Source organism: Triticum aestivum, chromosome 6B, assembly GCF_018294505.1.
Source record: "Triticum aestivum cultivar Chinese Spring chromosome 6B, IWGSC CS RefSeq v2.1, whole genome shotgun sequence".
In the NCBI taxonomy this organism is placed as follows: Eukaryota; Viridiplantae; Streptophyta; class Magnoliopsida; order Poales; family Poaceae; genus Triticum; species Triticum aestivum.
Window position 1 is genome coordinate 246901596 of NC_057810.1, and position 22239 is coordinate 246923834.

Below are 22239 nucleotides of genomic sequence, written 5' to 3' on the forward strand. Positions count from 1 at the left end.
TGGTTTCCGTTCGTGCGAGCAAGATCATGTCCCAGCCAGAGTCCCTACACAGTGGAGTTCACCACCTTCGTCATTGGTCCGCTGCTAGAAGATTTCCGCTGCTACGAGTTGTTCCACTGCTAGCATAGAGCAAGTGTAGTATCGCAGGCGTAGTGTCGCCGTGCTGATGTGATCCTTTGTAACGTTAGACCTTTCTATTTATACTTTGTAATAAGATCTGATTTGTTCTATGTCAAGCAGTGCTGTATTCCAGAAGGCTTCGTCTCGATCTCTGGGCTGGAATACGGGACATTCCGGTTTCTCTGAGTCGGGGTGCCACACCTCACCGCTGTGAGCCCGCGTCATGGAGGAGCCGACATCGCCACCTTAAAGATCGTAGATGTCGCCTATAGGGGGGAGGGCGGGTGAATAGGTGCTTTAAAATCATTATGGTTCAGGCTTCAACCAATGTGGAATAAAACTAGCGTTTAGTTTTTCAAGCACATAACCTAAAATAACTAGGCTCACCTATGTGCGTCAACAATTTATGCTAAGAAAGATAAGCAACTGAGAGATAGCAAGATATATAACATGAAACACTATGGCTATCACAAAGTAAAGTACATAAGTAAAGGGCTCGGGTAAAATATAACCAAGGCACGTGGAGACAACGATCTATCCTGAAATTCACACCCTTGCAGATGCTAATCTCCATTTGGAGCGGTGTGGAGTCATAATGCTCCCCAAAATGCCACTAGGGCCATCATAATCTCCTCACGCCCTCACACAACGCAAGATGTTGTGATTCCACTAAGGGATCCTTGAGAGCGGGCATCGAACTCGTACAAATGGAGACCCTTCGGGGCGGTCACCGAACCCGTATAGTTTGGCAACCCTTGAGGGCGGTCACCTGAACCCGTACAAATCGTTCGGGGCAATCTCCACAACTTAATTGGAGACACCATAGCTTGTCCTAGAGCTTTCCAGCACAATGACTGAGCTCCGCGACATCAACCATCTAGGGCACCAAAGCACCCAAGAGGAACAAGCTCTAGCTAGGGTGCCCAAACACCCAAGAGTAATAAGCTTCTCACCCGTGGGGAACTCAAACCTATGCACCAAATGCAATGGCAAGGGCACACGGAGTGCCCAAGTCCTTCTCTCCAAAGGGGTTCTCACCACAACAACTAATTCTATGAAGAAAATGAGAGGAAGAACAAGAAGGAGAACACAAAGAATCCAAGATCTACATCCAAGGGGTTCCCCTCACATAGAGGAGAAAGTGATTGGTGGCAATGTGGATCCAGATCTCCTCTCTCTTTTACCTCAAAACTAGCAAGAATCCATGGAGGGATTGAGAGTTAGCAAATTCGAAGAAGGTCAACAATGGGGAAGAACATGAGCTACAAGGATAGGGACCATTGGGGAAGAAGGCCCCCTTAAATAGCCTCTTGAATCCAACCGTTATGCCCACAAGTTGTGCACAAGCGGTACTACTGCTAAGGGGAGCGGTACCACCGCTTAGCACGGTCAAAATATCCCAACGAGATAGAAAAACACGAATGGTAGTTCCACCAGAGCAGTAGTACCTCTTGAGAGGTACTACTGCTCAGGGGATCAGTACTACCGCTTAGAGAGGTACTACTCTCTACTACCGAACTACTACCGCTCAAGCAGCTTGGTTAACAAAAGCATAAAATAAGAGGAAGTGGAAGTGGTACTTGTCAGTGAAAGTACCATCTAAGTGGTACTACTGCTAGGGGGAGAGGTACTACCGCTCTAGCTGAAAAACTGCTCAAGCAAACAGAAGGATGCAAGAAGACCAAAACTGCCATAACTTCTGCAAACGATCTCCGATTTCGACAAACTCAAGTTTGATTGAAAGCTAACGACAAGAGTTGCCAAATCACGATTGGAAATCTTCATAGGTGGAAACAGATATTATGCCTATGATATAGAGATGTGAAGCCTTTATCGGTGAAGAACCGACATAAACTCCATCATCGAAAACATCATAGAAGATGCATATGTGAACTCTGTTTTCGATGAACTAGAGCTTGTCTTAAAGATGACCATAAGCTCTTACACTCACGTAGGGAAAAACAAAACAAGAACCGACAAAGGTGATGCAAGGATGCAATGGTTAGACCTCTCTACAAATGATATGATCAAGCTACTCACTTGAGAGCCCCCCTTGACAGTATGGCAATCAAACCTATAACCCGGTCTCCCAACTACCACCATGAGACTGGTACAATAGAAAACCTATCAAGGGAAAACCTTTTCCTTGCACATAGTCCACTTGAGCCAGATGATAATGATCTTGATTTCCTCAAGATGGGCCACCTTTGTTGATTGTGTTGGCTCGATGAAGACTAGTTGATTGCTCCCCATATTCCACTATGGGTGAGTCACTCTTCGGCACATCTTCATAAGTCCATTGTTACCACAAGGGACAACAAGCTTCAAGCAAGATCTCTTCGTGATGCTCCACTTGAACTTGCACATCGCAACCTTGATGATGATCACCACTTGATGTCATCCTCCATGGGTTGTATGAGATCTTCCTCTTGACGCAAGCCCATGAAACATACCTAACCCCTCATAGAACTCTCACATAGACCATGGATTAGTACACAAACTGTAATGGACAATGCTTACCATACAATGGGAGCACTTGATCCCTCTCGACACTATCTTGTACACTTTGTGTGTTGATCAACTTGATTCACTCTTTGACTTAGTCTTGGTAAACCTTACATCATGTCTTCTCTATGACCAATCTTTGGATAATTCCTTGAATAACACCTTGATCAACACATAAACTCCTTGAAACCAATAGATGGACTTCAAGAAATCCCTATGGATAAATCCTAATAATATAATTCAAGGCAACCACTAGTTCATAGAGAATGTCATCAATTACCAAAAGCACACATGGTGGCACCATGCTCTTTCAATATCCACCACAAACAAGTGTATCTGGATGCGATGACAAAAGAATAACACTCAAGGCAAATGCTTTCACGAAGCCAGCAAGGACCTAATAACACGATAAAGAAAAGGTGGACGCGAAACAAGGGATATCAACTAGATATTCAACTTCTCTCAAGTGTAAAAGATTCTAGGTAGATGAAATCATGATGATCTATATCTACAAAGAAGAATGTACACAAAAATAGTTAGAAAAGGAGGAACTAGATATCCACAAGGGAGTGATAAATATACCGATAAGATCTTTGCTTGAAAAGCATAGCACATGGATTAATATTTTCTTACTGTATATAAATGAACTCGAGCCACACGAACATCAAAGACATTTCAACTAGCAATAAGAGATCATTGTTGGCATGCTTTGACAATAGAAACAAGTATCACAAGAACGAATCAATAAATTCATGCCATCTTGCAATCTATACAAGGTTGAATGCAAGAAATGTATGCATGAAGTAGATGTTGGGAATATGTCCTAGAGGCAATAATATTGTATTAGTATATTTCCATATTCATAGATAAGAGTTTATATTTCATGCTATAACTGTTATGATCCTGGAATATGCAATTCAGTGGAAAACTCATATGCCCGTGTGGAATAATAAATGAAATAAAATAAGGTTCCCGGTCTCGCCTCTAAGGCTGACTCAAGTGTTTTTGGTGATCAAGTTTTCCGTATCTTAGGATATCGTTAAGTGTAACGATAGTCCTAAATCAACATTGAGGGTATAACATTAGAAGAACGATGATATTGAATCGACCCAATACTTGTCTGTTACACTATATGATTAGATCGTCTGAAATCATCTGTTATAACACGAAGTGTTAGCATGTGTTTTAGTTCCTCAGACCATGAGAGTGTCTCGGTCACTTCCTACCAGACGGTGGGATTTGGGGTTGCTCAAATGTCATATGTAAAAAGGTGATCATAACGACAACTTTTAGGCACGCTAGAAAGTTTGACAAGTGACTAGATAGCTCGAGAGTGGGATTTGCTCCTCCGACGATGGAGAGATATTCTTAGGGCCCTCTCGGTATGACGGCATCCATCATCATCTGGCCAGACACAGGTGACTACGTCACAGGGATACTGGAACATGTCAACGAGAAAGAAGAACAAAACCGCTAATGGGAGCAACGGTATAGTGAGCATGGGTATGACTCAGGAGGATACTGATGGACACCGGGTTTTGTAAAGTATCGCAAAGCAAAGGGAACATCCCATCATAGCCAAGGTTCAGTCTAATATTATTCGTGTAATCATAGGGACCCATATGGATGTCCATGGTTCCGCTATCGGTCACAATATTAAGGTAACCACGATCTGTTGAGTGTTAGTAGGATGGGAGTGATGAGAATGTATTTGTGGAATTGTTTCATTAATATCCAGAATAGTTCCAATAGGTTCTGGAAGTGTTTCAGGGACACTAGAAGGGTTTCGGTGAAAATCAAGTATCACCGGGTTTACCGATTAATATATATAGGTGGCAAATGTTTCCAGATATGTTATAATATATATAATGCTCTGAAATTTTTTAGAACAAAAATATATTTAATTTAATATCAACGCGCCAAATAAGGCCAAGAGGTGCAGAAGGAGTTGGCCCACAAGGGCCCAACAAGGGAGGCCCCCTTTCCTATAGGAGGGTTGAATCCTACTTGGAGGGGCAGTCCTACTCTCCCTCCCTTGGCCAGCGCCCCAAGGGGGCTATTTCCACCTTGGTGGAAGCCCCCTCTTCCCCCTAATCCTATATATACTAGAGGATTTCCACCCAATTGAATGACACAAGTTTTGGAGCTTCCTCTAGTTGATCTAGTCACTACAAAAAAAACATCTTCCGTGATGATACGTGTTTTTCACAGTAGTTCACGTTTTCTGTCATGCATGTACATCCATGACGATTTTATGATATAATCAAGATAGTCATACCTGTGCTATCATAGAAGTGTTCCATGACAATACCAAAATTATCATCACGGAAGTGTCCACTTTCATGAGAATAAATGGTGCATCATGGAAGTGTTTTCGTCAAGGGTAACCGACACGTGGCATCCATCATAATGGGTCGCAATTAAGCTATCGGGTTCCTGCTTGGATCCGATAACCCGTTAACAGCCTTGACCAATGGGGATTTTCCACATGTAAAATTCTCATTTGTCGGAGGTTCCACATGTCGGCTCAGCGTTCGGACAGATGTCATCCACTCATTGTACGGGAGGTGCCTATGATACGTTGGCACATGGCAAGGCTCAATAGTGGCCCATTTAGGTGAAAGAGGCCGGCCCGGTAAAAATTAGCAGGTTGGCCCATATACGGCCTACTTGTGTCTGGTCCATTTAATCCCATGGCCCATATGAGATGTGCTAATTCGGCCCGTCAACGTCCGGTTGACTATTTGAAACCATTGCATCCCATCGTTTGTTTGAGCCCGTTAATAGCCCGCGATATATTTGGGTACAATATCGGATTTATGCCTTTCGGCCTTTTAGCGACCCATTTAAGTGTTGGGCCAATTTCCAGCCTGGTGTGTCTTTCACACTACAAAAAAATACACTTCCGTGATGATACGTGCTTGTCCTAGTAGGTCACGTTTTCTGTCATGTATGTACATCCATGACAATTTTATGACAGAATCAAGATAGTCAAACCTGTGCTGTCGTAGAAGTGTTCCATGACATTACAAAAATTATCATCATGGAAGTGTCCACTTCCATGACGATAAATCGCGCGTCACAGAAGTGCTTTCATCAAGTGTGACCGACACGTGGCATCCACCATAACGGAACGCCGTTAAGCTATCGGGTCCGGTTTTGGATCCGATAACCCGTTAACAGCCCAGACCAATGGGGATTTTCCAGGCGTAAAATCATCATTGGCCAGGGGAAACACGTGTTGCCTCACTGTTCGGACAGATGTCATCCACTCATTGGACAAGAGGTGCCTATGATAGGTCAACACGTGGCACGGCCCAACAGTGGCCCATTCCGGTGAAAAAGGTCGGCCAAGTAAATATTAGCTGGCTGGCCCATATAAGGCCTACTTGTGTGAGGTCAATTTAAGCCGATGGCCCATACAAGATGTGCAAATTCGACCCGTCAATGGCCCGTTAAAGATTTGAAACCATTGCAGCCCATCGTTAGTTCGAGCCCGTTAACGGCCCGCTATATATTTGGGCTCAATATCGGCCCGATGAGATTTTGGCCTGTTAACGGCCCATTCAAGGGATGGGCCAATTTTCATGATGTACATCTTTTGGCCTTTTAGCGACCCATTTAGGTGTTGGGCTAATTTCCGGCGGGGTGTGTCTTTCAGCCTGTTGACGGCCCATAAATCAGTTGGGCCATTTGTAGTTGGACCTGAGTTTTGGCCTTTTAGCGACCCATTTAAGTGTTGGGCCAATTCCCGGCCCTGTGTGTCTTCAGCCTGTTGACGGCCCATAAATGAGTTGGGCCATTTGTAGTCGGACCTGAGTTTTGGCCTTTTAACGGCCCATAAATGAGTTGGGCCATTTGTAGTCGGACTTGAGTTTTGGCCTTTTAATGGCCCATGCCCTTCATGGTCCAATACCAGCCCGGTTTCTCTTTCGGCCTGCTAAAGGCCCACAACACAGTTGGGCCATCTACAATACGACCTGACTTTCGGCCTCTTAGCGGCACATGCTCTTCATGGTCCAGTACAAGGCCGCTGTCTCTTTCGGCCTGCTAAAGGCCCATAGTATAGTTGGGCCATATGTAGCCCGACCTTAGTAACGTCCTGTTAACGGCCCATGAAATCAAATGGGACCACCTGTTACCCGCTTCGATGTTGGCCTGTTAACAACCCGGGATGTAAGAGGGCCGACCATTAACTTTCGTCCTGGTAATGGCCCATTAACTTATTGGGCCCACTAAAGTTCTTACATGTCTTTAGGCCAAATTAGATAATTTGAGCCCATTACGATGAGCAATTATGCATAGGGCCAAAACCGATCAAGCGAAGGTACGACATATAGGGAAAAACGTTGCACATCCAGCATATATTACAGGAAATTACATCCACTGGGCAATCAAAGATTGATGCCACTGCAAATAAATGAACAGAACCTAACAATCTACAATGTCACAATCTGCAACCTCAGCACGGATGACGCCCATATGCATGTGGGCAAGTTCTTGCTGCTTTGCTACACTGTCTCTAAAAACATCAATCAATTGTTGTTGCGCATGAATTTGCACCTCTGATTCCTCCACAATTTCCATCATTGCTTCAACCATTAATTGGTTCACAAACATACATTTTTTGCGTTGCATTCGAGATAGAGGATACTAAACAGATTCAGATGGCAATTTTGGCAGGCTTGTATTATTGATAGTTGAGAGTGTCTCGACCACTGCATCATAACATAAATTAGGAGGGGAACCAAACAGATTAATCATGAGTTATTGCCATATTACCCGGCCTAGATTTATTGGAAAGAAACAATGGGGTTGCCTTGATGTTTTCAGACTTTGTCTTCTTATCTTCAGAAGCCTACACCAAATTAACACACTAGCATTGCTATCATTGGCCAAGTCAGATAATAGGAAATCAACATTGACACAACAAACGTTTGGGCAACTAGCCTACACCAAATTAACACAATATGGCACAGCTATCATCAGCCAGGTAAGGTAATACGAAAGCAACATTGACACAATGAATGAATGGGCAATGAGAGCAACACTACAATTCAGGAATGTGCATGATATGAGATAGTACACTCATGTAGCTCAGTATGCAAAACTACCAGGCAGTTTTCCTTACAAAAATCAACATTGGCGCCTTTAACATTTTGCTACAACTAATTTTAGATCAGATAAAGGTTGGATTCATGCCAATTAACAAAATACATGCTGATGTAAAAATATAGTGATATACAACAGGTACTTACATCAGCATTGGAGCACAAAGAATTCCCGCAAGATATTTTCCTCGAATACAATCCCAATGGAGGAAGTCTTCTATCATTTAACCTTCTTTTCTAAAAGAGAGATGGGTACGAAACATGTAGAAAATATGATCAGAATGCTATAAAATTTCATGATGCGAGGATACGCACACGCTTCTTAGAATGGAGTTGACATTCTTTTGTTGGATTGGAGCAGAATAGTTGTTTGGCCACTGGAATCTGCTTATTATTAGTGGGATTTGGGTTTCTCTGTGCTGCAGCAGTATCTATGAAAAATGGAGTTGGTTTATCATCTCCTGGCGTTTGGATCTTTTGCAAAGACCTGGTTTGTAACCCGTCAGATTCTAATATAGCCATCTTCCTCTTGCATGCCTTATATAGAAGAATGGTGCTTCAATTATAAAACATGCTACAATAGAGATGGAATAGGTACTGAAGAATATAAAGGCATGACATATTGACATGTATTCCCTCCATCCAGAAATAAATGGATTGGTCTAGGGGTATTTCAGTTCTAGATACATCCAATTTTATCCATTTCTGCGACATGTAATCCAGACGGAGGGAGTATGATGTAAGAGCTAGGGATACGAAAGGACAACACAGTAAAAAAACATTGAAAACCCACTGCAGAACCAAAGTATTCAAACCCAGTGATATGAGATAGTACACTCATGCAGCTCAGGATGCAAAACTACCAGGTTGTTTTCCTTATAGAATTCAACATTGTGACCTTTAATCATACATTTTGATACAACTAAATTTAGATTAGATAAAGACTGGATTCACGCTGATTAACAAAATACATGCTGATGTAAAAATATAGTGATATACAACAAGTATTTACATCTACATTGGAGCACAAAGAATTCCTGCAAGAATCTTTCCTCACAGACTTTACGAGTGCAGAAATTCTTGTATCCGTTAAGCTTATTTTCTAAAAGAGAGATGGGTAAGAAACATGTATAAAATATGATCAACATGCTATAAAATTTCATGATGCAAGGATACACAAACTCTTCTTAGAATGGAGTTGACATATTTTTGCTGGACTGGGGCGGACTAGTTCTTTCGCCACCGGAATCTGCTTATTATCAGTAGGAGTTGGGTTTCTCTGTGCTGGAGCATTATCTATAAAAACTGGAGTTGGTTTACTATCTCCTGGCATTTGGATCTTTTGCAAAGACCTTGTTTTTAACCCTTCAGATTCTAACATAGTCGTCTTCCCCTTGCATGCCTTGTATAGAAGAATGGTGCTTCAATTATAAAATAACAACAGAGAGATGGAATAGGTACTGAAGAATAGAAAGGCATGACATACTGAGATTTATTCCCTCCATCCAGAAAAAAATGGATGGATCTAGGCGTATTTCAGTTCTAGATACATCCTTTTTTATCCATTTCGGCAACATGTAATCTGGACGGAGGGAGTATGGTGTAAGAGCTAGGGATGCGACAGGACAAGACAGTAAAAAAACACTAGTTGAATGTAAAACTGTATGCTAGCGGAATACATACAGAAATAACTAAGGCAACATACACATGTATGATTGGGAAACTAAGATGGCATTGCAACAGAGCAATAGAACAACACTTCAATGTAAAAAAACATGGTATGGTAGACAGATGAAGTACATACTGATGAATAACAATGCATAAGATATTCAGAAGCATGATGTCTAAATGAAGGAGATGGCACCGCGATAGAGTAGAATGATAGTACTTGAATTTGAGAACATGTTATCATGAATGGAATAGGTACTGAAAAACAGGAAGGCATGACATATGTACATGCATGATCAGCATGCTAAGCACATGGCATTTCAACAGAGTAGATACGCTCCAGGACATTATATGCATGTTGTACCCATATCACAGTCCAAGTTAGAGCAAGGACCTTGTGGGGTGAAGAGGATTCATCATCTTTCTGCAAGTCTTCTGAAGAACTGCCTTTACATGTTCCATCATATTGGGTATCATTGACATCAAGTTTATTGGCCTTTACATTGCTCCATGAGGTTCTTGTGGATATATCAGTGTTTGCAATTATATCTGACATGCATGGAAGACAAGTAGTAGTTAGATTTATGTAATGAGTGCCTGTAGGAGACGACATAAATAGTAGGACTGGGTTAACTAGCAGCAACAGGTCTCAAAAACTAAAGGGAGAACACAGATGAAAGCTACAGGATATGTATTGTTTGTACTCAAGATTAACTAGATGGCGCACAAAAGTATGAAAAAACAACATAGGTAATACTAGAAGTTGTATAATACTATAATCACCAGCCTGTGGGATATCATTAGCTGATGGATGATAACTATGGAACAATGTTACCTAAAGAACAAGTATCTTAGCGGAACTATGGAACAACGTTAACTCCTGAACAAGACCCGTAAGAGATCAGCATGAATATACAGTGAAATGTGATAATCTATTTTCCATGATTAGATGAATAACAAAGCCACAAATGTTGCACACAAGTAAGATGAGGGCACAACCTATCTGGCCGCCATCCATAGGAGTGAGCATCATGTGCTGACTTGTCGATGGCCCTATAGTTGTTGTGGTTCTCCATGTCGGGCACGTGCATTCGATGCAGGGAACTGTTGAGTGGGGACTATAGCTCCCTTCTGGCGTATGCTTCCCTTGTTGGAGCAGCTGCGGTGAGTCAGAAGACGGTATGGCTGAAGATGCAAATAACGCATAATGTTAAGAACGACACATCTCTTTGATCTGAAGAAATACCCTAAGAGATCAACAGCAAGGCACGAGAGTGGTCACACGTTTGTTGACCAAAGACTAAATTGGGGTCACACGATTTTATTTTATTTTGGTACTGTCCGATCTATGTCGGATGGCTTGATGGCCGTCTTGTGCCTCCTGGCTGACACTGTTTGGAATCTTCCCTGAAGAGACAGCGACCAACGGCAAAGCAGCCTGCCTCCACCGTCCATGGCCCTGACCAAAACCCTGCTCCCCGCCCCACCGCACTACCATGGTTGCGCCGCCCCTGGGCCAATCCATAATGACTCACCGTCATCCAGATCCGGCGGCGGCAGTACCTTGAACCCACGCAACCCTAAGATAGCCATCTAAGCGCTGCTTCCATGGCGAACTTGCACCCCCGCACCCTTACGTTAGACACCAGCCAACTAGCAGCCTAGGAGCTCCTCCGCCTCGAGGGGTGCTGCTTCCCATTAGGAATCGATTGGCCCAGAATAAAAATTCAGACAACTGTCGCCTAAATAAAGTGATTTGAGATGAGGGTGCGACCTTTTGGCGGCATGGTGAAGTAGGCAGCTCCAGCTGCCTAGTCAGTGAGGCCGACGTGGTTGCGGTGGCGACCGGCGGCAGGGAAGCAGAGATGTCGCGACGGTCGACAGCTACGAGGAAGCAGCGCCGGGACTCTGGACGGATCCAAAGTTGGAGCCGCTCCGGCGCCGTGAACAATGGCGGGGGTGAATCGGCTCCGGTACGGTTCACACGGCCGTCGTGAAGGCAACTCCAGCAGCACAGAGTAAGAGGCACACGGCCCAGTGCATGACGGCAAATGGACAGCGTCTCCGACATTAGGGAGGAGAGCGGCTGTGAAATTGGTGCAGTGGGGGCGCCATGGAGGAGGGGCCGAGGTTTCGCGGCTCGGGAGAAGGGTGCTACCGGGGAGAAGGTGATTTGGCGCCCACGAGGTACAAATAGGGAGGGAATTAGGAGGGGAGTGGAACCATGTCTTATGGGCGCATTTGTCTGAAATGTGTGTGTGTGTGGGGGGGGGGGGGGGGGGGGGGGTTACAGTTCTACCCCTGCCCTTAGGCTTCTCGGCTTGGGTCTGTGTACTGAGGGTTAGGATAGTAGAGTAACTTTGCTTCTCCCCAAATAGTGGGCGGGAGCGATTTCGGGCGAGGAGGGCGTGTTTTGAAATATAGTGGGCGCAGGCGATTTCAGGCGAGGAGAGCGTGTTTTGAAATAGTGGGCGCGAGCTATTTTGGGCGAGGAGAGCGTGTTTTGCCAACCATGGTTTATGAATTATTCGGCACATGTCATTTCGGCCAAGGAGAAGGCGCGCTTGGATGAAGTTACGAACCTACCCTCGATGTACAACAGGCCAATTGATGCTTGTCCCACATAGGCCGGTAAGTTCGTGTCTCCCATTTTTTTGCTCGGGCGGATTCCACCGATCAGAGGGTGTTTAACGGTTTGTTCAAATTTTGGGAGAACGAGCATCCACGTCTACCTTACCAAGTCGATTCGAATCTAATTTTGAAATATTAGCTTGCCACTTCTTTTTTAGATGGAGAGATGATGCTCAGGAGTAATGTGTTTTTACATGCTCGTTGCAAGCGATCTACTATATGACAAATAGTTGACCCACTCAAAAACGGGAATCAAACCCAAAATGAAATATCTCGATTCAATGAAATAGCTCATTCACCAGGTCAAAATAGTGAACTAAATCCAAAATTGAACACCTCAATCGAGTAGCATGTTGTATAGTATTATAGTACTCCATGCACATGTTGAAAGTCAAATTAATGAACTTGTTTGATATACGCATATCTCCGTTCATGTGTGGATTGCAAACAACATGTTCTCCATTTAAATATTTGAATGCAAGTTTATATCGAAACATGGTTTATATCAGTTTTTGATGCATAAAACATGACCTCCCCCTCTCCCAGACTCCTGCTCTCTCTCTCTCTCTCTCTCTCTCTCTCTCTCTCTCTCTCCCTCCCTCCCTCCCTCCCTCCCTCCCCCCTCCCTCCCTCCCCCTCCCTCCCTCCCTCCCTCCCTCCCTCTCTCCCTCTCTCTCTCTCGCTCTCTCTCCGAAAATCTTCAATTCTGTCGCACGCATCCAACACACAAACCTTGTTGGTCCCTCTCTCTCCATCTCTTTCTCTCTCTCACCGACAATATTCAATTCTGTCACACAGATCCAACACACAAACTTGTTGGTCCCTCTCCCTCTCTCTCCATCTGTTTCTCTCCCTTTTTGTGTTTGTGTGTGTGTGGGGGGGTCTTTGTAGTTCGCATGCATATATATATATACTCCATCTATAGGTCTCTCTCGCACACTATGTATGATTCTCTAGTCCAAGCTAGATATCTTGGGTGCACTCATCATACGAAAACAAATTCCTTGGCTCGTTGCCCGTAACTCTCTCATGCACCACTCTGTCATCTCGGAGCTCTTCCCCCCCCCCCTCTCTCTCAAACTCTCCATCTACCTGAGTCACACATACACATGCATATCTCACTCGCACTCGATAGACCCATCTAAAACTCTATCTCTCTCCCTCATTCTCTCTCCATCTCACACGCACACACACACACAATCTCATGCCTATCTAGCCAAGTATGATGGTCTCTCACTCAATTGTAGGCACACGCAGTCCCCATATATGTATATGACTAGCTAATCTTAGTCTCCATCACAAACATGTGCATGGTCTATCTCGATTTCTCTCGGGGCATCTTTCTATCGCGCACGCACCTCCCTCGATCTCCCACCCATATAGTCCCCTCACAATCTCGAGGGGATCTCTATCACAAGCACACCCTCTCCCCCTCCCAATGCGTCCATGTTCTCCATGCGTCCAACTCGACCTTTGTTCCTTGTTGGCCAGACCTCTATTGTACATGTGCTATATGGGTGTCTCTCTCCGTTGCAAACAATCACGCACTAGCTATCTTTGCGTATCTCCTCGCCTCGCTTTTTATCTCGGAGATGCATGCATGATATGTTTGCGTCAGAAACGAAAACACACACACTCTCTATCTCTAATTTATCATTTGTTGTCACTTTTTGTTTCACACACATACTCTTTTTGCACACTCACTCATTCTCCTTCACACTCACTTGATCTCTCTCGACTTAGGCACTCTCTTCGGTCCATAGCATATAGATTTATTGAAAAGTCAAACATCACAAAGTTTGACCATATGTATGTGGAGAAAAACAATTACATCTAGAAAGGCAAACATATACCATTAGATTCACCATGAGATGTAGTTTCGTATGATGTATCTTTGGTATTGTAGATATAAATAATATTTGCATAAACCTGATCAAAGTTTTCAAAGTTTGACTTCTAAAAAATTTACATGCACTGCATTATGGAGTGGATGGAGTATCTCTTTCCACCTCTCAGCTATCTGACGCACCACTCAGCCTTATCGGGGTTCCTCTATCTCTCTCAAACTTTATATCTCCCTGGTTCACACATACACACCTGTCTCGGTCGCGTTATACGTATAGACCCATCCAACACTCTCTACCCTTGTTCTCTCTCTATGTGACACGCACCCCCCTAAGTACCATAATCCCTCACTCCATCATAGGCGCAAGCACTCCCCCCCTAAGTATGATTATATCTCACTAGCCATCAGGAACACACGTATTGTCTCCTACCATCCGTACGTCTATCTCGATATCTCTCGGGGTATCTTCTATCACGCACACACCTTGTCACTCGATCTCCCACCCCTGTAGTCCCATCACGATCTTCAGGGGATCTCTCTATGAAAAACTTACACTCTCTCCTCCCCATGTCTGCATTTTCTCTATACGTCTCTCTCGACCTCTCTTCCTTGTTTGTCAAACCCCTCTTGGCCACGTGCTAGGGGTCTTTCTCTCTCGGTTGCAAACAACCACACACTATCTCCTCACCTTGCTTCCGTTGTCGAAGATGCATGTGTGATATGTTTGCGTAAGAGACACACACTTTTTCTCTACATTTATTGTGTGTTGTCCATGTATTTTCACACATGCACACACACTTTTTTCACTCACTCTTTCTATTTCACACACACTCTCTAACTCTCTCTCTCTCTCTCTCTCTCTCTCTCTAGTTAGGGACTCTCTCACGTGGATAAGCATATGGATGTTTTGAAAAGTCAAAACCTCAGAAAAGTTTGACCAGGTATATGTGGAGAAAAAAATTTACATCTGGAACGATCATTAGATTCATCACAACATGTACTTACTTCATACTATCATTTATCTTTGGTATTGTAGATATAAGTAATTTCTTTATAGACTTGGTCAAAGTTTCAAAAGTTTGACTTTAAAAAAATGTTAGAACTACATTATCGAACGGAGGGAGTAGCTCTTTCTCTCTCTCTCTCTCTCTCTCTCTCTGCTATCTCTCACGAGCCTCCCCTCTCACTCGAACTCTCTATACCAACGGATTATATGCTCACTATGTCAGCGTATAGCTCTGTATATTGTTTAGTTGACCGGTCAACCAGTCCACATGCTGCCTTGTCAACACGTGTTCTCTATATTCGTGTGCTGGCCCATGTGGTAGTGGGTGAAAATAAGTAAACAAGAGGCCCATCTGACACACGGTGAAGTAAACAAAGTTGAAACCACTCAGGGTAGCACCCTGCACGCTTGTAAATTGAGGGCGCATTGAGGACACACTTCTTCCGCATGAAGGACGCACTCGCGCCAATTCACCACTGCGCGGCGGCATGCACAGAAGGACGCACTCGCGCACACCCAGCATAGAACACACACCAGCACATGTGTACACCGGCGTCGCCGCCGATTGAGATGGACGGCGAGGGAGCCAACAAGCGGAGGCGGCTCAAGCCCAAGGCGCATCCGGTGAGCCTGAACTTCATTAGCAGCCTCCCTGATGACATGTTGCTCATCATCATCGGCCTCCTCCCCACCAAATCTGTCGTGTGCACCGCCCTGCTCTCCCGGCGGTGGTGGCCCCTCTAGCGCCGCGTCCCCCTCAACCTCACCATCGACAGCTGCCTGTGCGACGGGGATTGCAAACGCATGGCCGTGGTCTCCAAGATCCTTTCATCGCACCCTGGGCCAGCAAGACGCCTTGACATCCGCATGTTCAATACCAACTGCAAGGTCCAAGCCAAGTTATATGAGTGGTTCTTATCCCCCGCCCTAGATCAGCTCGAGGAGCTCAGCTTTGAAGCTGGACGATGTCGCTCTCTGCCGCCGTCCGCGCTCCGCCTCGCGCCAACGCTGCGCCGCGCCAGCTTCAGCTCCTGCTATCTTCCCTAAATTAATGTCGCGCCCGCCCTTCTTCTCCCTCAACTCAAGCAGCTCGACCTTTTCGACGTTGTCATCTCGAAGAAGGCTATAGAGCACCTGCTCTGTAGCCGTACTGCGCTCGAGTACCTTTGTCTTGAGCAGATACATGGGTTCATTAGCCTCCACATTGCCTCGACGAATCTCCGGTGGATTTATGTGTCTTGCTGGCCCCGTAACAAGACATCAATTGGGAAGAGATCACTCCAGCTGTTCCATGTTATGGTCATTGAGAATGCGCCTTTCCTTGAGAGATTGCTTGTATCGGATCTAGAAGGTCCAACAAAAATTAGGGTCATTGACGTGCTGAAATTGACAGTGTTGGTGCACTCGTCTGCCAAATTCTCCGAACTCTTTATTGGATCCGTAGTCGTTCAGGTACAACACTCATCTTATTCTCCGTCTTCTTGAAATTCACATTTTTAAATTTCTTCTTGATGTCTTTACGACCGTCTTCCAAAAAAAATTCCCACAAGCTTGACCAAGTCTATGCGCACAGTGAAGATCTTCGCAATAAAATCTATCGGCCCCAATATGGATCAAGTTGTTGGATTCCTTACATGCTTTCCGTGCACGGAGAAGCTACTCATCGAGGTGAAACTTCTTTCCTATTAGTAAAATGTAATAACAACGTAGCTCAATTAATAATTTTCCCAAATTACGATGACAAGTGTATTGTTAAAAACTGCATCTACGCACTGCACCGAAAGAAAATGTTTTTATTATTTTTCTCACGTGATCACCTGCATTGTTTTTTGTTGTACTACTATAGTAGCCTAGGCTAGTCATAGTGGAAAGTAACTTAGACTAGTAACTCTATGGTTACCCTAAGAGCAAGTACTACCTCCGTCTTGGTTTACTCTTCCTATTTTGTAGTATCAAAATTTGACCATACATTTAACTGACAAAATGTTAATGCATGTCACTAAGAACTATATTGTTGGATTCGTATTTGAACATAATTTCAAATGGTATAATTTTTAGTGACATGCATTAGCATTTTCATAGGTAAATCTATGGTCAAAATTTTATACTAAATACGAGGTAGTACAAAAGTAGGCTATAACGGCCCTCCATTATGTAAGCCAAAACACATGCCAAATTCACTAGTGATGCATTTGGCATCGATGCCCCTCCATTGCTAACCTGGTGGCCCAATCTGGATCACTTACTTTGCTTCGGTGTCAAATTAACTCACGCAATGAAAAAACACTTGCATGGGAGAGAGAGAGGACTGAGGCAATAAAAAACACTTGTTTGGGAGAGTGAGTGGCTGGTGTAGTTGGTTTGATTGATTTGTTTATACGTGTGGGTCTATGTGCATAGCGGTGCCAACTCTCTTACATCATGAGAGCGGTGCCAAAAACTTTTGATTTGACATCGATGCGTATTATGTGGCATACTTTTGAGAAATATGGCATCGGCCACATAGTGGAAGGCAACAAATGCCCAAGATCTTCACGTGCCCCTAGGTAAATGAGAGGAAAGAGAGAGAGTGAAAAAATATCACTAGCCAGCCAACCCTATCGTATGAGCGAATGATATTGGTACCTCTTAATGACACGACAATCTTATACAGCCGGCTGCTCTAATATGTTCTCTTCTTTTGCAGATAAAAAAAGACCCAAAAGTGAAAAATGTGCTACATTATAACAATCTCACCGAATGCCTTGATCTCCATCTTACAGAAATTGATTTGATCGACTACCGAGGCAGCACATCTGAGATTAAATTGGCCAGTTCTTTGTTCTAGAGGCAAGTGTGCTCAAGGTAATGTGGTTTGGCGTTCTCTGGCGAAACAATGAATGGCGTGTTGATCACCACAAGCGTCTAAGCCTAAATGACAAAGTCTCCGCAGAAGCTAAATTTGTTTTTGAAACATCAAGTGGCTAGAGACTAGAAAACTTATTTGCCCATTAGTGACTTGTCAGGGCGGTGGATTTTAGTTTGTATGATAATGCTGCATCCACCTAAAGTAATGAAAGTTCTGACGTAAACTTCCTAGTAATTCCCCCTTCGTAGGTGCAGCATTACTCATAACATTTGTAATATCAGTTTGAAACTTGTAATATTGCCGGTTCCTATTCCTGCATTTTCAAAATCCTGCAAATCAAACAGGTCCTAAGTTGGTGATGATGTTGTGCCTGCCATCTTTCACCAATGCTGTCGGATCTAGATCTGACGCATACAAACCAAACTTCTCCAGTTTTGCAAAAAGATGCCCGCACTTGTTCCCTATTTACAAACAACTCCTTATCTCTCACAATCAACCTTATCTCCTCCCCACCACATCTAGAAGGCCACGCAAAAATCTGGCGTGATGGCCGCCGCCGGTGCCATCCACCCCCAATCTTGGTGTTCCGTGCAATGCACGGGCATCTACGCACGGGAAATTATGTCGAACACGGCAAGTTGTAAGAAGGCTAGCTCTACAGCCATGATGATAGTGACTGTAGACGGTGAGGCTGACTATGGTATGCCGAACGCGGCACCTATACTCAGGTGTCATCTCCAACACAGGGTCTTGTTACTTCACTGTGAGGAGCAACACATAATAATTTGACCAACGGGAAGTACAGTGCTACTACATTGGTTGTACTACTACTAGTACTACCATGCCCATCTGGATTTGAGTATTTGACTAGCAATATCTAGTAATGCGTGTCACAAATAAATGTACTACTGCCTCTGTAAATAAATACATGGTGTATTGTTTTATTCCCATCGACGAGAGAACTTAATGTCTTTTTGCTAATTAATAGGATTACATGCAATGAACTAACCACTGCATGTCATGTTTGGTAGTCTCATGTCATTGAAAGCATGGACGACCCACATCTCTCATTGGTTGATATGTCACGAAATAAGAAACGAGGACGGAGTTAATGTACCGTGCCTAAGTGTTTTGGGATTATTTGGTTTTCGTAAGGTGACTTATACAACATTTTTGGTTACATGCATTAACATTTTATTAGTTAAATCAAAGGTCAAAACTTGGCGCAAAATGCAAAGGGGACCAATAAACCAGTAAACATCAAAGTTCACTTGTTTGGCCCTAACTAGAGGTCCGGTGAGATGACTATACTGCACCGGCACGGAGGGGGACACAAATTCATTGACTTAATGCACCTGCCTTTGGGTGCATGACACATGGGCCCAACGGGTGGCTGGCCCACCTGTCATATAGCCAAAGGCAGGTGCAGTAGAGGGCTGATAAGTAGATGGCCAACACACACGTGAATTCAACGCAGTCTGCACTTCTCATATAAAGGCTCCTCGCCAGTCCAATCTAGTACGAAATCCTACGCACCTATGCACGCTAACCAAGGGCAAGAGTGACCACTCCAATCGCAAGATCAGTTGACTAGAAGCTAAGCTAGACCCATGGAGGCGATTAGCGCGAGCATCAGCCGGCTGTGTCAGATGGTCCATGACGTCGGCCTGCGGCCCAACACCGAGGAACATCTCCAGGTAGTGCTTGAGGCCGCCAGGGCGAGGGGCCGCTTGGACGACAACTTCGTCTCCTTGTTCGACGAGGTCCTTGTCGGCTTCCTCGTCAAGTTCACCATCGTCAAGAAGCTCGCAGACGACCTTGGTGTACGCCTCCAGCCCACGCGCCTAGGCTCTACAATGCCCACCATCCTCAACGGCCACTATGGTATAAACCTCTTCGATGCACTGGTGGCCCTGCGACTGCCCGCCGTCGCGCTGGAGAATGTCCACCTCGAGGTCGCACTCGCCGCGCAGCGCTTGGAGCAGCAAGACACCATCTATCTATCTATCTATCTATCTATACCTATACTAATTTGTGACTCCCTAGAAATTACTGTGTTAATTAGTAATTATGAGCTGTTAATCTAGCGGGACCAAGTTATTACATTGTAGATTAATCGAGTTTGACATAAATTACCCACTATGCCATGGGCAAGTGAAAAAGCGGTTCATTTTATTTTCCACCTGTCCTACCTTCTTCTCTCTCAAGACTATCTTTCTCCCATCTCCTTGCAGCGACTCAAAAAAATCCCCTTGCAGCGACTCAAAATAATCCCCTGTGGAATTCAGTATAGGGGAGGAGGAGGTGAGGTCAGCAGTATTCAGTATAGGGGATCTTAAGGCACCTGGGCCAGATGGAATCCCAGCAATATTTTATAAAAGTTTCTAGCAAACTATGGGAGATCAGGTTACAAAAGAAGTATTAAGTACATTAAGGGGTGGAGATATGCCTGAAGGGTGGAATGATACCATGATAGTTTTAATTCCAAAGACCGATCAGCCAACAACCATGAAGGACTTGCGCCCCATAAGCCTCTGCAATGTGGTGTATAAGGTGATTTCTAAAGTTATCACAAATAGACTGAAATCCATACTTCCTGATATTATTTCTCCCAATCAAAGTGCCTTCGTACCTGGTCGTATTATTTCTGATAATGTCCTGTTAGCATACGAATTAACACATTTTTTACAGAGGAAAAGAAGCGGAAGAGTAGGATATGCAACCGTGAAGCTCGACATGAGCAAAGCTTATGACTGCGTTGAGTGGAAATTCCTACGGGATATTATGATGAAGCTAGGATTTCGCCAAGACTGGGTCAATCTGGTAATGAAGTGTGTAACCATGGTTAAGTACCAAGTAAAGGTAAACAAATATATCATGAGCACCATCCTTCCCCAAAGAGGGTTACGCCAAGGAGACCCCCTCTCGCCATACCTCTTTCTGCTATGTGCAGAGGGTTTCTCGGCCATGCTATATGAAGCTGAGAGAAATGGAAACCTAAAGGGCATCAAAATTTGCAGGGAAGCACCAAGTATAAGTCATTTGCTATTCGCTGACGATTCTCTAGTGGTCATGGAAGCAAGTGCAAACAATGCACGGGTGATGAATTCCATATTGGAATCCTATGAAGCATGTTCTGGGCAGGCAATCAATAAGGAAAAGTCATCAATATTATTCAGCAAAAACACCAAGCACGGATAGAAGGAAGAAGTGAGGAATTTCTTGCAAATTTCTTCTGAAGGGTTCAAAGGAAAATACTTGGGTCAGCCGGCTTATATTGTGAAAGCAAAAGCTAAAACTTTTCAGTATTTGAAGGAGAAAGAGTGGAGCAAGATACATGGATGGAAAGAGAAATTATTGTCCAAAGCAGGTAAAGAAATATTAATAAAGGCCGCAGCATAGGCTATCCCGGTGTACACTATGGCTTGCTTCGATATCACAACAAGATCTTTATGTGATTACCTCAGCTCCATGATTAACAGATTTTGGTGGAGTCAAATGGATAAGGAGAATAAGATTCACTGGGTGTCTTGGGAGAAATTATCAAGACCAAAGAGAGAGGGAGGACTGGGTTTTAGAGACTTATACTGTTTCAACCTAGCTATGCTTGCAAGACAAGCATGGTGTCCGCTGCAGAACCCATCCTCATTATGTGCTAAGGTACTTGCAGCAAAATACCACCCCACAAGCAGTATTTTGGAAGCAAGACCCAAAAAAGGAATTTCTTACACATGGTGAAGCATTTTAAAAGGAGTACAACTACTTAAGAAGGGGATCATCTGGAGAGTAGGAGATGGGAGTAACATTAAAATTTGGTCAGATCCCTGGATTCCTCGAGGCTTCACTAGGAGAGTATCTTCAAGCAAAGGTGGGCACCTAGTAACCAAGGTGAATGAGCTTATAAATCCAATCACGAACTCGTGGGACACCGATCTAGTATATCAAACCTATAGTGCAGAGGACGGCGAGACAATCCTAAAAATTCCTATTCAGGAGAACATGAATGACTGCATTGCATGGCATTTCGATAAGAAAGGTGTCTTCTCGGTGAAATCTGCTTATTGGGTGGCAGTAGATTCTGCAAGAAGGGAGTCAAGATATGGTCTGACTTCTTGCTTAGAAGGCCTAGGTATATCTTCCAACTTCAACTGGAACAAGCTTTGGGGGTTACCATTGCCAAACAAGGTACTGCATTTTCTATGGAGGATGGCGACATATAGTTTACCCCTCAAAACAAGGCTGGAACGTAGAGGGATGGATGTAGACACCCGATGACCGGTTTGCTACCTTTTTGATGAGGATGGAGGACACTGCTTCTTGAAATGCAAAAATGTTAAAAACATATGGAGAATGGCCCAAATGGAGCACATCAGACTGAAGCTTATCCAGTGTCCTGATCCTCTTAGTTTTTGAAGACATGTTCCAGCTAGAGGAGGAATAAAGAATTAAGGTGTGTATTCTATTTTGGAGATGGTGGCAGGAGAGGAACGAAGTGAATGAGGGT